A 14,738-nucleotide genomic window follows, 5' to 3' on the forward strand; every position below is an offset into this window, starting at 1 on the left:
TTAAAATATTTATTTTTACTGACTGAATTTCAAAACTGTCTTCTTAGCATCCACAATACTCCCAACCCCTCTATACAAGCATGTTTGGTCTCACTATTCTTACAGCCAAGTTGGAAAGGCTTGATCGATGTGGGTGTCCCTGCCGCTAATGAGCTATGTGCCCTTGGCTGAAGCATATGCTGCAGTTTGCTCACTGGTAAATGGGAACAATGAATTTTATGTGATAGAGTTGTAGTAAAAATGATATAGGGGTGGGCATTTGGCCTAGCAGATCAGACACCACTTGGGACACCTGTATCCCATATTGTAGTGCCTGATTTCGAGTCCTGGCTCTGCTCCTCATTCCAGCTTCCTATTGGTATATACCTGGGAGGCAGCAGGCAGTGGCTCAGGCAGTTGGGTTGCTGCCACCCACACGGAACACGTGCACTGAGCTCCTGAATCCTGCTTTGACTGGTCTACTTGTGCCCATTTTATATTTATAAATTTAAAATATTTTTAAATGACATATTACTGCTTTCTTTTTTCTTTTTTTTCTTTTTTTCCTTTGTTTTTTTTATTTTTTTTAAACTTTTATTTAGTAAATATAAATTTTCAAAGTACAGTTTATGGATTACAATGGCTTCCCCCCCCATAACTTCCCTCCCACTTGCACCCCTCCCATCTCCCGCAGCCTCTCCCATTCCATTCACATCAAGATTCATTTTCGATTATCTTTATATACAGAAGATCAATTCAGTATATATTAAGTAAAGATTTCATCAGTTTGCACCCACACAGAAACACAAAGTATAAAATACTGTTTCAGTACTAGTTATAGCATTACTTCACATTGGACAACACATTAAGGACAGATCCCACATGAGGAGTAAGTACACAGTGACTCCTGTTGTTGACTTAACAATTTGACACTCTTGTTTATGGAGTCAGAAATCTCCCTAGGCTCTAGTCATGAGTTACCAAGGCTATGGAAGCCTTTTGAGTTCGCTGACTTCGATCTTATTCCGACAGGGTCATAGTCAAAGTGGACGTTCTCTGCTTTATTTTTTAAATCTAACAAACAAAATTATATGCATTATATGTTGCTATATGAGCTTTCAATACAAGTATGCATTGTGTAATGTCAAATCGGATTAAATATGTCTATATTGTCAAACATTCAACATTTCTAAGGTGAAAACATCCAAAATCTCATCTTCTAAGTTTTTTTTGTTGTTTTTATAGAGAGGAATACACAGTACATCAACATTAAATCACCTTATTATGCGATAGATCCCAAGAACTTTTTATTCCTAACTATCACTTAGTGCAGGTTGGTTTCTTCTGAAAAAACAACCAAAAAATGTTGTTGCTTTATTTATGAACACTGAAAAATGTGTTTCAGATTTCATGTTTTTACGTTTCACAAAACAGTACTCTGCTTTGGATTTTTTTCAACAATTTAAAAATGTGGACATTATTGCTAGTTCATGAGCTGCACAAAGACAAGTGGTGGCGTAGATTAGTTCCTTCCGGCCCTCACTCATACCTGAAAAATCAGGCCTGTTTTGCTGGTTCCTTATCTCTATCCAGGTTTCCCCTCCCTCAAATTGACCGGCAAACATTTGCTTCTTCTATTACCATCTTCCATTCCTCTCTTTGGCACTCAATTTAAAGAAAATTCATTCATTTATATACTCATCTATTGAACAATTGTTCAGGAAGGGTGTATTCTGTGCTACTTGGTTAAGGAGAAATTGTTTACTTCAAGAGTCACACAGAGCCCAACAGATTTTTTTTCTTACCATATTCAGATTCATTTTTAAAAGCCCATTTGGATAAAGCCACTCCTCTCCCCCACTGACCCCCAAGTTAGGTAGTAGAGCCATTCTGTGGCCCCCAGTGATTAACCAGAACTGTGTTCCATTCTGCTGTAGGCTTGCCATTGCATTCCCGTCCAGTTGTGCTGCGTATCCTGCCTATGATCTTTCCTCACAATAGTTGCTGCTTCTAGAGTGTGCTGCTTCTCTTCCTGATCCATTCACAGAACAACTTCCTGTTCTCCATATGTTACCACTCTCAGGAAGTCGCCCACATTTCCCTCCAAAGGAATAGCACCCATACTCTTGATTTCAGATCCTCTTGCAAGATTGAAAGGAATCATCTTTGTGTTGTGGCTATATAGTATATTTGTCTGAAATCTCTTGGTTGTCTCCATGTGATTGTTAATTCATAAAATCAGGAACTGATCGTAGCCACTCCCCCTATTGTATTGCCCACAGTAGGCTTTTTTTTCATATATCTGTTGGCCATTTATTTTCTTCCCTTGAAAACTGTTCAGATCTACTGTCAATTTGTAATTGAATTAAAGTTGGTTAGAACCCTTTAGGCCACTGAGGCCTGATCAAGCTGGTTAGGTCACTGGGCCTGAATCCTGAGGCCTAATGAAACTGGAGGAATATATAGATAATCTAAAGGCTAATGGAATGTTTATTTCTCAGGAAATCCCTGCACCTGGGACATTCCAAACTGCCAAGACAATGCATTATAGACTTTACCAAGAAGCCTTTCTGCGCATCTCCCACCTACCTTATCAAGGTCTGTGTGGTGCTCTGCACTTTCCCCAAAAAAGCAGCTTAAGAAAGGACTCCGCCTACTGCTCAGAATGCAACCTGCCTTCAAACCCCTACCTCTATCTAGGCATTCTCAATCCCTCACTCTCTGTACTCCCCATTCTGTACCCCCTAAAATAAAGTCTTTTCAACTTTAATTTTCTGCCTCCTCACCTTCTTCCAACCCTAAAATCCCAAAACCTAACACATTGGTGTCAAAACCAGGGATTAAGGCAAATTCGAGGCAACTAGTCCATAGGGAGCCTCCACTTCTCCATTGCTCCTTGGACACGCCACACTGATCACAGTCCTGGGGAAGTGAGGTGAATTATCTTGAGTCCTATCTGGAGGACCTGGCTGCAATTAATGTTCACTCAGTCTGGAAATCCAAGTACTAGCTCAGGGTCCCTCCCCTGCCTAAAACTGCCAGCTACTTTTTCTGCTTAGAAAATTACCCCTGAGCCCTGAAGGTAAAACAGTCACCATAGTAGATAGACAGATGGTACAAAGTGACTGGCATGCGTGATCCTATCTGAAAGATTAATAGCTGTTCTTTGTGGTGGTCTGCCATCAAGGAGACCCAACTAGGCCAGTCCATCCCCTAAATAGCACCTGTTTTTGATGCAAGAAGCCAGATCATGGAACAAAGAGCTGCCATGACAGAGGCTGGCTTCCAAAGATGCCTCGCCTACTCTGCCAAAAACCTGTGCCCTGGAAGCGAGATTGTCCCAGAGAGTCAGAGGGCCCCCGGATCAGAATGATGAACCTGTTGGCTTCTGTTGAGAAAGGTCTTCACTCAGTCTGCACCACTATTGACAGGATGACCCAGGGTCCTTGTTGGCGTTTCACGTAGTGCTGTAAATTTCTGTACCTCTTATTACTGGCTAGGTAGAGATAAGCTTCTGTGTATACGAGTGGCTGAAGACAAAAATGGGAATCCTGGGTGATTCAATAATCAAAATCCTTGTTCCTGTTCATAACCTTGTCATGCTGGGTTCCAGCCTGCTCCCTGGGGCAGCCTAAGAGAATCTCCCCGGCCTTATACCAAGGCTGGCTATTAAACCAGCAGTTACAAATCCCAAGTATTGCTCTTGTCCCACCACCTTGTTGGGTGAACCCCAGCCTTCTCCTGGGGGCAGTTTAGGGAAAATTTCCCCACCCAATACAAAGGGCACTCCTGAGTCCGCTGTAAAGTCCTGGGAGAAATTTAAGGAATTCCACACCCAGGAAGCCCTCCATGGAACAATGTCCTAGACAGGGAGTGGAAAGAAAAATGAAGGGCCAAGCACCCCCATAAAATATCTCCTAAGGACCTCTCTGCATTAAAGCCTGAATTCAAAGCCACTCCAGTCTAGTTGGAGTGGGCCTTACTGAGCCACTTTAACTGGTAACCTGTTAGCTGTTCCCACCTGGATTCATTTCTCTAGGTTGAAACACCCCGACCCAGGAAGGTAAGTGGGACAAGACCTGGAGGAGGTGGTAATTACAAACCATGACACCCTTGTCCCTTCTACTTATTATGAGCCCCAACATCAAAAAATGGTTTTCATGCTGCTTCTCCTGACCACTGCCCTGTCTTCCTCCTGTCCAGTCCTCATGCAGGATTTTCTCGTTGCCCATCACTCAGACCTCAATCTCACCGTCTCACTTTTAAATAACACAAATCTCACAAAGGATTCCTGGCTGTGTCTCTTTCTATCCTCCTCAGCTTACACTGTAGTTCGTGCCCCACAGCCAGCCTGGGTTTACACCACAGCACATCTCTCTGCCAAGACAGAAAAGGGAGCAGCATTTTCAGACACAGCAAAAAATGCTTTTTCAAAAATTGTCTGACAGCCCAAGCAGACTGGGCCATCAGGCTTTTGCAGGACTATGTGTGGGGTATCATGAATTTCCCTGTCTCAAAACCCCATCCTTGGCCCAGTTACTACTAACACACTGCTCCTGGCTAAGGCCCCTTTTTACATCACAAGCACCCCCTCCCAGGGCAACATAACCTGGGAAATATCTCCCCATGCTAAGTGGAGTAGAGATCAAGACTACTGGCCCTTCAAACCACCAGGCTCACAGGGGTAATTGCTAGGCCTCACCGAAGGTAAAGGCAAATTCATGCAACCCCTCTTGCTCTCCATGTTCCTGACTCTGTGCTTAACTGTGAGTTCTGTTTAGGTCTTCCTTCCTTAATAAATGGGCTCTTTCCTTGGCAAACTACCTCAGAAACTCACGGGGCATCTACCAACTGGTTCCTCTTAGATGCCTACAAACATTTTATTGTTTATGAAAAGAGATGACCAGGAACAACCCAAATTAACCACAATGATCCCTTATAACTTCTCTCAGGCACCATGCTGGCAAGCACTATCAATGTTTGGGAGAATGAACCAGGTATAGCATAAGGAACTTTTGTGCTTAAACATGTTTTCCACTCACTGGACAATTTGCTTACATGAACAGAATCTTCTTTCATTGTGGGACCAACACTTATGTCTGCCTCCCCACTCGCTGGACTGGAACTTGTACTTTTTTTACCTTTCTGTTGCCCAATGTGAACATGGCTCCCAATAACCAATTTCTACCAATTTCTCTAACCACAACCATTTAGTACAAAAGAGCTGTCACTCTAACATCTTTCCTAGCTCCCTAAAATAAAGAGTTTTCTACTTTAACTAGCCATCTCCTCTCCTTCTCTGCACCCTAAAGTTCTAAAACCTAACAATTATTATTACTGCTTTGCTATTGAGTTGTTTGAGTTCCTTACACAGTCTGGATATTAACACCTTGTCAGATGTATACCTTGCAAATTTTCTCTCTCATTCTGTAGGTTATCTCTTCACTTGTGGATGGTTTCTTTTGCTGGGCAAAAGCTGTTTGTTTGATAAAATCTCATTTGTCTTTGTTTTTATTCCCTATGCTTTTAGGGTCTGATCTACAAAACCTTTGCCCATTTCAATGTCCTGAAGTATTTTTCTTATGTTTTCTTTCAATAGTTTTAAAGTTTCAGTTCTCACATTTAGATCATCATTAATCTATTTTTGGTTGATTTTTTTTTTTTTTTTTTTTTTTGACAGGCAGAGTGGATAGTGAGAGAGAGAGACAGAGAGAAAGGTCTTCCTTTTTGCCGTTTGTTCACCCTCCAATGGCTGCCATGGCCGGCGCACCACACTGATCCGAAGGCAGGAGCCAGGTGCTTATCCTGGTCTCCCAGATGGGTGCAGGGCCCAAGCACTTGGGCCATCCTCCACTGCACTCCCGGGCCACAGCAGAGAGCTGGCCTGGAAGAGGGGCAACCGGGACAGAATCTGGCGCCCCGACGGGGACTAGAACCCGGTGGGCCGGCGCCGCAAGGCGGAGGATTAGCCTGTTGAGCCATGGCACCGGCCCTTTTGGTTGAATTTTTTTTTTTTTTTTTTTTTTTTTTTTTGTATATGGTGAGAGCTAGTGGTCTAGTTTCATTCTTCTGATTTTACAGTATATATTTTTGTAATTCATCATTCTGGTATCCTCCGTTGTAAAAATTCTGGTTTGCCTGGGTTCCTTTAAAACGGTGTTTGGAAATACACACAGCCCAAACACTGCCTGACTGGTAAAGACCACATCTGTCCACGCTTAGACCATTGTTTCCAAATCTACTGCCCAAACTCTGCTTCTTCAAACTTTACTGGATGCTCTGCAAAACTGAGTCCCATGTTCAAATAGCTTAGAACATGGAATTTTCAGTAGCCGGTAGCTTCCCCTGGATACACTTGTCACATGCCCTCTTGAAATGCGTATATACTATGACTAAGTCACTTCTTTGATCAGGTTTGCAGTCTCTTCCCTCTCTCCAGAAAAGAAAGAGGAAATCTCATTGCTTTGCACATGGCTTGCATTTGAATAAATGTTTGTTTCAGCAATCACAACTTCTCTTTGAAATTTTCTATAGATAGAATATCTATCTCACAATTCTTAATGTATCTGGAATTTCCCTCAGGATTAAAATATCTATGTGGCTAGTTAGAATTACCAAATTTTGAGAACACTTCTTATTTTCCTTTTGAAAATTGGAGCAAAAATGTAGTGCATTTGCCACAACTCTACAGAGATCTCTGCTATGACATTATTTTTCACACTTTCTTGCATTACAATGTACTTCTTCTAGGCCTTAAAAAGTTGTCTAAGTTACAATTCTTGGAGCAGATGTTTGGCCTAGTGGTTAGGCTACACATTGGTGTGCTCCTACTCAGTATCAGAGTGCCTGTGTTTGAGTCCCTGCTCTGGGTTCTGATCTCTGGGAGGCATGATGGCTTAAACAGTTGGTTTCCTTTTATCATTTTATTTTATTTTATTATTTATTTGACAGACAGAGTCAGACAGTAAGAGAGAGAGACAGAGAGAAAGATGTTCCCTCCATTGGTTTAACCCCCAAATGGCCGCTACGGCCAAACTATGCTGATCCGAAGCCAGGAGCCAGGTGCCCCCTCCTGGTCTCCCATGCGAGTGCAGGTGCCCAAGCACCTGGGATATCCTCCACTGCCCTCCTGGGCCACAGCAGAGAGCTGGAGTGGAAGAGGAGCAACCGGGACCAGAACCTGGCACCCACATGGGATACCGGCGCCACAGGCAGAGGATTAACCAAGTGAGCCACAGCGTGGGCCCCAACAGTTGGGTTCTTTCAACCCATGTTGGGGTTTCCAGCTCCCAGCTTCAGTCTGGCCCAGTCCTGTCTGTTGTAAGCATTTGGTGTATGAACCAATTGAAGGGAATATTAACTTGTTCATTTGCTCTCTCTATTCTTGTGTGTGTGTATGTGTGTGTGTGTTTCTCTCTTTGTATCTCTCAAATAAAATAAATAAATAAAAATGTTTAATTCTTATTTATTTTCTTACCTATTTTGGGCTTCCAGCCTCTATTGCCTGCCACTTATGAAGTTGTTACTAGGTCAAAGTGCCTTCTGTACATTAGTTCATTTAATGCTTCTAATCCTCTGAGATGTAACTATTAGTATCCTGAAGTGAGAATAAACACAGACAAGATTCACTAGATCTCATAAATCCTAAGAAAAGACCCTGGTTCCAAATATTTTATTCTAAGACCCACTTTGTAAACACAACATGCTCTCTGTCAGTTCTGTGTACTTGTCCAACACAGAGATTACTTTATGTGCTAGAGAAGACTAGACCAAAGAAAAATTGAATAATTCTGCATTCTTCCTATTAATAGAATACTGTCTGTGTGGATCAACAACAAAGACTTTCCTTTGTTTATTCTTCTTGCTCTGTATGTGCTATGCCTAAAAATAAACAAATGAACAAAAGGGAATACTAGCAAGATCCTTAACACTCATTATTGGACATCGCATTCTTCAAGTATCTCTACTCACCCTGGTCTTCAGTCTTCTAAACACTGTTCTTCTTGGTCCAGCTTCTTATCTTTGGTTGTATGTCCCATGTTCTAAATAGCAGAAAACATATGTATTTGACAATGGCAACATTGTTGAATTCTCTTAATCAAATAGTTCATAGAATCTTATTCTCTTTTCTGTTGACAAGAATGAAGGAGAAAGGGATTTTTATGAATTGATTGTCTTATTTAATCTGATGCTTTATTTGAAATTTATCTGGCAAGTTGATCTAGTATAGTCTTGAAATTTGAAATCATAGTACATGTATGAAATTTTAGCGCTCAGTTACACAGATAATATCAGTAAAATATGACAGACACCAGAACTTTTCCTTTCTAGGGGAGATTTTTTTCAGTTTCTCATAAGTAAGAAGCAAAAACTCTGAATGCTAAACAAGCTTAACCTCTTACTAGGTAAAGAGTGTAACTGCCCTAAACATCATTTATTTTTATTCATAGTAATGTGGAAAGAAGATAGGCAAGATCTTTCAGGTTACCTAAAAGTTCTAATTAAATGTCTTCATCTTTTTAAAAAGATAAATTTTTATGAACTTCTGAAACTAAATGTAGCTGTATATCCATAGATAGGAGAATCACTATATCCAAAAACTGTTCTAAGTAAATCGTGAAAGAAAACCATAAGATAGTCTCTGGGTAAATAGCCCTTTGACTTTATATATAAATGTTATTAGCCAATTTTTAACAATGTGAGTTGCTTAAGGTCACACAGCTGCTAGTGATAACACATATTTTATTTAATGACATAGATGTTGCATTTGTAGTTTAGTAATGTGAAGTTCATAATGGTTTTCTTTTATTAACCCAAGATTTATTGGGATATACAGAAACAGAAACAAACCAAACAAAATGATGCAGAAGAAATATTTGGGAGATAATTTGTGAAGAAGGAATAAGTAGATAGGTAGATAACTGAAGGTTATGAAAGAGTAACCAGTGATATTCTAGAGAAAGAAGCTCATGGGAACAAAAGTGTAAGGATGAGAACAATGAGTGAAACAAAATAGTAGAAATAGTCTGAGAACTAAGGTTCTATCTAAAAATCTCAAATTTCAAATGTCATCTGGAAAGTCTGATCACTTAAAAAGGTAATGCTATATAAGTATTGAGAACTTGACAAATTATTATGAACTGAACAGCTACGAAAATAACCAAACCAAACAAAATAATACAATTAATTAGAAAAACTTTGCTTATGAGTTCTTAGTATACATCATGCAAATTTCAGTGGCTTCCCTAAGAAGTAGATCTAATGGAATATTGGGGATCTGGTAAAGGGAAAGTGTTTATGTAAGAAGAATGTTTATATATAGAGGAGTCATAGTAAGTGAATTTCTCTGGTATTTGGTGAAGAGATATGTGCATAAGTGAATATTGGGCTAGAACATTCTTCTTAGGTGGAACATCTTGCCTGATCCAAAACTGAAAAGTATACACAGATACCAAGGGAACTTAAACTAATTTTTAAAGCCGAAGACATATTTTACATAGAGTAAACTACGTAAGTCTCAAGTGCATTGTTCAAATCTATCTATCTATCTATCTATCTATCTATCTATTCAAATCAATACAGGGAATATTCACATTTCCAGTCACTTAGAAGATACTACTACAATTAACAATGCTCCTCTACTCCCTCAGATAACCAACTTTATGACTTTTGTCCTCAAAGATAAACATTTCCTGTTCCTAGACTTCATATACAAGTGCCATGTAGAATGTACTCTTGTGTTTCTGAGTCTGGCTTCTTTAGCTCAAAATACTATTTTTGAAATTCATTCAATGTTCTAATGCATTAGTAGTTCACTCTTATTGATATACATTCTCCCATTAATTAAATGTTCCATAATATTTAAAACCATTCTAACTTAATGAATGTTTGGGCTATTCCTGTTTGGGCTATATGAATTAAGCTAGCAGAAACTCTCACACATGTCTTTTGATGATGTAAGAACTGATTTCTGTTGCCAGGGGTGAAAGTATTATGTTATTGGGCCAATAACATCATAGCTCTAGAAGGGATTGTAAAAAACTTTTGCCAATGCCCACACATACCCCCAAAATACAAAAATATTAGTTGCTTTATATCATTACCAATTACTTGTATTACGAGTCACTTTTGTGCTATCCTTTCTGGCAATGGATAATAATTTTGTAGTTGACTAAAACAAACCACTCACCTCACCTATAAAATTATCTCTATACACCTCACCAATGGTGTATAGAGATAATTGTTAAATATTAGGCATTTCACGAGATGGTTGACACCACATTAATAGTTTAAAGTCAAACATGGTGGGAATATTTAGACCATGGATATTGGCAAAATCCATGAATTGGGACTTTTAAAATATCCTATGAGGGCAGATATAAGCAGCACATCAATGCTCTTTGTTCCTTGACTGTTCACAAAATAGCCATCTCAAATTTGAATTTTTTTTTAAACTGACTGAGTTGTATTAATGTAACAGAGATCTTCCTCCAGTCTCTCAACATGAACTTCCTGAAGAATGTGACTATCACTGCATGGAGGTATTGGTAGCATCTTCCAGCATCAATTTATTTATTTACTCATTCCATGATTTTATTTGAATGGCAGAGAGATTCAAAGAGCTCCCATCCATTTTTTCACTCTCCAAATACTCACAATAGCTGGGACTGGGCAAAACTAAAGCCAGGACCTGGGAACTCGATCCAGGTCTCCTTTGTGGGATGCAGAGATCTAGATACTTGAACCAGCACCTTCTGTCTCCCAAGTCATCACTTGCTCCCTGCCAGGTTGTGCAATATTAGGAAACTGGACTCAGGAAAGGATCCCAGTCTTTTTATTATTTTTTATATTTTTTAAGTGAACAATTTTTTTTTTATATTTCATATAACAGATTTAGGAGCATAGTGATACTTCCCACCCTACCCTCTCTCCTCATTCCTTTCTTATTCTTTCATTTAATTTTTACAATGGCCTACTTTCAGTTTATTTTATACTCATAATATTAACTCTACACTAAGTAAAGGATTCAACAAATAGTAATAAGAAAAAAAAATACGGTTCCTCAACAGTAGAGACAAGGGCTGTAGACAATCATAGAATCTCAAAATGTTAATTTCAGGAGCCCCCTCTTGAACCCAGGCACTCTGATATGGGATGTGGGTACCTACATGGAACTTTATCCAATAGATTAAATGCTCACTCATCCAGGATCTCTTAGTTAATTAATTTCTTGCATTCTTACCATGGCTTACAGACTGATCTAAACATGGACTCGTGTGTTTACCAGTTACTGCTATAGCATTAGCTGGTTATTTATCTCTTTGTTTTCTTACCCATGAAATGTGGATAATAATACCTACCTAATAATAATTTGTGAACATTAAAAAACATACTGTATATGAAGTGTTTGGCAAAAAGCATAGTCTATAAGAAACTCTCTGAAGAGAGACAGGTTTCTCTTGTCTTCTTTATTACTTTCACTTACAGGATGAAGACAATAATATTAGTCAGATTCCACCCCAAATAGTAGAATCTATGTGAGGTGGCCCTGAGAGAATTTTTACTACCTAGAACTCATTATAAAGATATTGAAAGATCTGGGAGAGGAAACAGATAGCAAGACAACCTACTAGGATAGGATGTCCCTACTACCCACAGAGCTTGAGGGACAAATAAAGAAAATGGTGGCACTGAAGCTCTGGAACCTGAACTTCCTGGTGGGAACTAGAAAAATGGCATCATCACAGGCCCTCTTGAAGATCCTGCCTGAAACAAAGAAATTCGTAGATGTAATCAGTATAATTTCTCTTCCTAACTGCTCGTCTCTGCAAATTTTCCACCTTTACTTAAACCAACCAAACACCAGTTGGCAAGAAAGCTTGAATGTCCTTACTTGTAGGGCTCATCCTCTTGCAATACAGTTGCCCCTCAGTATTAACTGGGGATAGGTTCTAAAAGCCCCAAGCATACTAAAATCAGAGGATGCCCAAATCCCTTACATAAAATGTCATATGACTTACACATCATCTTGCATGCTTTAACTCATGTCTAGATTAGTTATGATACCTAATACATTGGAAATGCTGTGTTAATAGTTATCACACTTTATTGTTTAGGAAGTGACATAGAAAAGTTTGTACATGTTCAGTACAGGTGCTAGTTTTTTTGTCTTCCAATATTTTTGATACTTCACTGGTGGAATCCTTGGATATGGAACCTACACATCCAGTTGATTCACTGTATTCAAAAGAGCAGAAGGAGGACCAGAAATGGAATTAGCAGCAAATAGGCAATGACCAGCACAAGTGCTTGCTATACTATTTTGCTGTGAGCACTAAAAAGGAAAAGTATAAAACAAAACACTTAGAACATAATAAATGTCCATTGACTACTAGCTAATCATAGTGAAAAACTGGTCAAAGAAAGGCTGGTGGTATCCCTGACATTTCAAAAGACTGAGATGAGAAGACTTTTTTTTTTTTTTTTTTTTACTTATTTGACAGGTAGAGTTAGACAGTGAGAGCGAGAGACAGGGAGAAAGGTCTTCCTTCCATTGGTTCACCCCCTAAATGTCCTCCATGGCCGGCGCTGCACCATTCCGAAGCCAGGAGCCAGGTGCTTCCTCCTGATCTCCCATGCGAGTGCAGGCATCCAAGCACCTGGGCCATCCTCCACTGCCTTTCTGGGCCATAGCAGAGAGCTGGACTGGAAGAGGAGCAGCCAGGACTAGAACCCTGCATCCATATGGGATGCCAGTGCTGCAGGCAGAGGATTAGCCGAGTGAGCCAACGCATCAGCCTGACTTTCTTTTTTTTTTTTTTAATCTATTCCCCCCCCCCCAAAAAAAAAAAAAAAAACTTTTACTTAAGGAATATAGATTTCATGCATTTCATAAAGTACAGCTTTAGGAATATAGTGATTCTTCCATCACTCGGCCTCCCACGTGCTCTCCCACCCCTCCTCCTCCTCCCATTCCCATTCCCATTCTCCACTAAGATCCATTTTTGATTAACTGTATACACAGAAGACCAACTCTTTACTAAGTAGAGAGTTCAACAATTTGCATGAAAAAAAAAAAAAACTGTTCCTCAACAGTCCCGACAAGGGCTGTTCAAAATCATTTCATCTTAAAGTTAACTTAATTTCTTTTTTTGTTTAGAAACTTAATTAACTTTAAAGAAGAACCCAAGAATGATAGATATTTTGCAAACACTTAGACATAATTGTAATATAACTCTTTGAGGACAGAGGTCCTGCATGGGAAGCTGGTGCATATTGACTCTTGTTGTTAATTTAACAATTAACACTCTCACATATGGCATCAGTGATCACCCAAGGCTCTTGACATGAGCTACCTAGGCTATGGAAGCCTTCTGAATCCAAAGATTCCATCAGTATTTAGAAAAGGCCATTAGCAAAGTGGAAATTCTCTCCTCTCTTCTGAAAAAAGTACTTTTTTTCTTTGATGACCACTTCTTTCCACTGGGGTTTCACCCACCGAGGTCCTTCATATAGGACATTTTTTGCCACAGTATCTTAGCTTTCCATGCCTGAAATGCTCTTTTGGTATTTTTACCCAGACCAGAATGCCTTAAGAGCTGATTCTGAGGTCAGGGTGCTATTTAAGGGATTGTCATTCTGTGAGTCTGCTGTGTGGAATGCTTCCCATGTTGGAGCATTCACTTCTTTTTAATTCTATCTATTATTATTACCAGACCCTTAGTTCTATCCATATGATCACTTTAACACTTGAGATGGCATTTTTGCCACCCAGCTTAAGAAGATTTGGGGCCCCATGGCAAGTTTTTTTTTTTTTATTTTTTATTTTTTTTTTATTTTTATTTTTTTTTTATTTTTTTTTTTGACAGGCAGAGTGGACAGTGAGAGAGAGAGACAGAGAGAAAGGTCTTCCTTTTGCCGTTGGTTCACCCTCCAATGGCCGCCGCGGCCGGCGCGCTGCGGCCGGCGCACCACGCTGATCCGAAGCCAGGAGCCAGGAGCCAGGTGCTTTTCCTGGTCTCCCATGGGGTGCAGGGCCCAAGCACCTGGGCCATCCTCCACTGCACTCCCTGGCCACAGCAGAGGGCTGGCCTGGAAGAGGGGCAACCGGGACAGAATCCGGCGCCCCGACCGGGACTAGAACCCGGTGTGCCGGCGCCGCTAGGCGGAGGATTAGCCTAGTGAGCCGCGGCGCCGGCCCCCATGGCAAGTTTTTAAACTGTCCTCTTAGAAGTAAGACCATAGGAATGTATGCAGAACTATAGAGCTTTACAGTTATAAACTTCATACACTTCATAATTACAACTTTAGGAACATGATGATTCTTCCCACTGTGAACACCCTCCCCCACACACTCCCAAACCCTCTTCCTCCTTCTTCTCTTATTTCCCCTCTTATTTTTCACTGGGATCTATTTTCAATTAACTTTATACACATATGTTTAACTCTATATTAAATAAAGAGTTCAACAAATAGTATAAAAAAACTATTCCTCAAGAGTCAAGACAAGGGCTGTTCAAGTCATTACTTCTCAAAGTCTCAATTTAATTCTACAGATTGCCTTTTAGGTGCTCTATTAGTTATCCTAGTTCAGGGAGAACATGTGGTATTTGATCCTTTGGGACTGGCTTATTTCACTAAGTATGATGTTTTCCAAATTCATCCATTTTGTTGTAAGTGACCTGATTTCATTTTTCTAACCACTTCATAATATTCAGTAATATACATATACATATACCATAGTTGGTTTTTTTTTTTTT

General features: G+C 39.8%; 1 protein-coding gene and 1 long non-coding RNA gene across 4 annotated transcripts in view; one reads left to right on the plus strand and one right to left on the minus strand.

Moving 5' to 3' along the window:
- Positions 1-14,738, minus strand: part of HNMT (histamine N-methyltransferase) — a 321,400-nt gene that overhangs the window by 48,545 nt on the left and 258,117 nt on the right. Inside the window, exon 2 of the mRNA XM_089329246.1 lies at positions 7,951-8,021. The gene's annotated coding sequence lies outside the window, so the exon portion shown is untranslated. The remainder of the gene's footprint in view (positions 1-7,950; positions 8,022-14,738) is intronic.
- LOC149127449 (uncharacterized) overlaps positions 1-14,738 on the plus strand; it is a 124,043-nt gene that overhangs the window by 30,422 nt on the left and 78,883 nt on the right. The gene's annotated exons all lie outside the window — the stretch shown is intronic.

Source organism: Oryctolagus cuniculus, chromosome 3, assembly GCF_051225735.1.
Source record: "Oryctolagus cuniculus isolate XC-2025 breed Fujian yellow rabbit chromosome 3, ASM5122573v1, whole genome shotgun sequence".
NCBI classification, from domain to species: domain Eukaryota; kingdom Metazoa; phylum Chordata; class Mammalia; order Lagomorpha; family Leporidae; genus Oryctolagus; species Oryctolagus cuniculus.